Here is a 1,122-nt window from a genome sequence, read left to right as displayed (position 1 = left end):
CACCAAGCCCTAAATAAAGTCTTGCCTGATTCACAAGAGTGCAGCCGCCTGCCAGCTGCAGTAGCAGAGGGAGAAGAGAGACCCGGTGACTAAGCTCGTACAGTGATGCTCTCTTGCAGTATTTTTCCTCCAGTCTTATTTTTAATTTAAAAAAAAAAGTTATTTTTTAAAAGATTTATATTTATGCATTAAGAACTGGGGCATGGGCCAGAGGTGCAGGGGTGGTGAGAGGCTTCACCAGAGACAGAGTGGGGAGCAGAACAGGCTGACTGACAAGTCCACTGCTGAGGGGAGCAGCGGGCGGGTCAGGAGAGGTCTGCGGCGCCCTGTGGGTCACTCCCTGGCCGGGGATTGAACTCGTGTTACAGTGGCTGCGGCCAGCTTCACAGTGCTGTGCTGTAACCCATTGCGTCACGAGGGAGGGCCCCAAAACAAAAAGTATTTTAACAGAAAAAGTAGTAGCGGTCTTTTTAAGCTTTTGGTCACTAATGTGAGTTTTAAGTAGATGTACAGATAAAACATGAGGTTATTTTCCCAGTTTTTTTTTTTTTTTTTTTTAGATTCATCTGTTTATGCATACATAACTGTGATACAGGCCAGAGGTGCAGGGGCAGTGAGAGAATTCCCCAGAGACAGAGCGGGGAGCAGAACAGGCCGACTGACGAAGTCCACTGCTGAGGGGAGCAGCGGGGAGACAGGAGAGGTCTGCCGCGCCCTGTGGGTCACCTCTGAGGCAGAGATCGAACCCTGCCCTGAAGCCTTAGGATTGACTCTCTTAACTTCCCTATATATCGGACAGTGATATTTGTTGTATAGGGAGAGTTGGAAGAAGGTGGCGAAAGGTGCAAACCTACAGTTAGAAGCAAAAGAGGTACTGGGGACGAGCTGTGTCTTGTCTTTTTCAGGTTTGCCACAGCCTGTGCAAGGTGTGCTATACCCATTCACTCATTTAATCTCACAGTGGCTTTATCAGCTCAGTGCTATTATCACACCTGCTTTATAAATGAAAGAACTGAGGTTCAGAGGAACCACTCCCTTGATGAGAACTACGACAGGCTTAAAACCATTTGGTCTGGATCTGAAGCCCACTCTATTAAAAAGAAAAACATAGGCCCTCCCTGG

Source organism: Condylura cristata, unplaced genomic scaffold (genome assembly GCF_000260355.1).
Source record: "Condylura cristata isolate star-nosed mole 26May11 unplaced genomic scaffold, ConCri1.0 scaffold00029, whole genome shotgun sequence".
NCBI classification, from domain to species: domain Eukaryota; kingdom Metazoa; phylum Chordata; class Mammalia; order Eulipotyphla; family Talpidae; genus Condylura; species Condylura cristata.
This window is presented reverse-complemented; position numbering follows the sequence as displayed.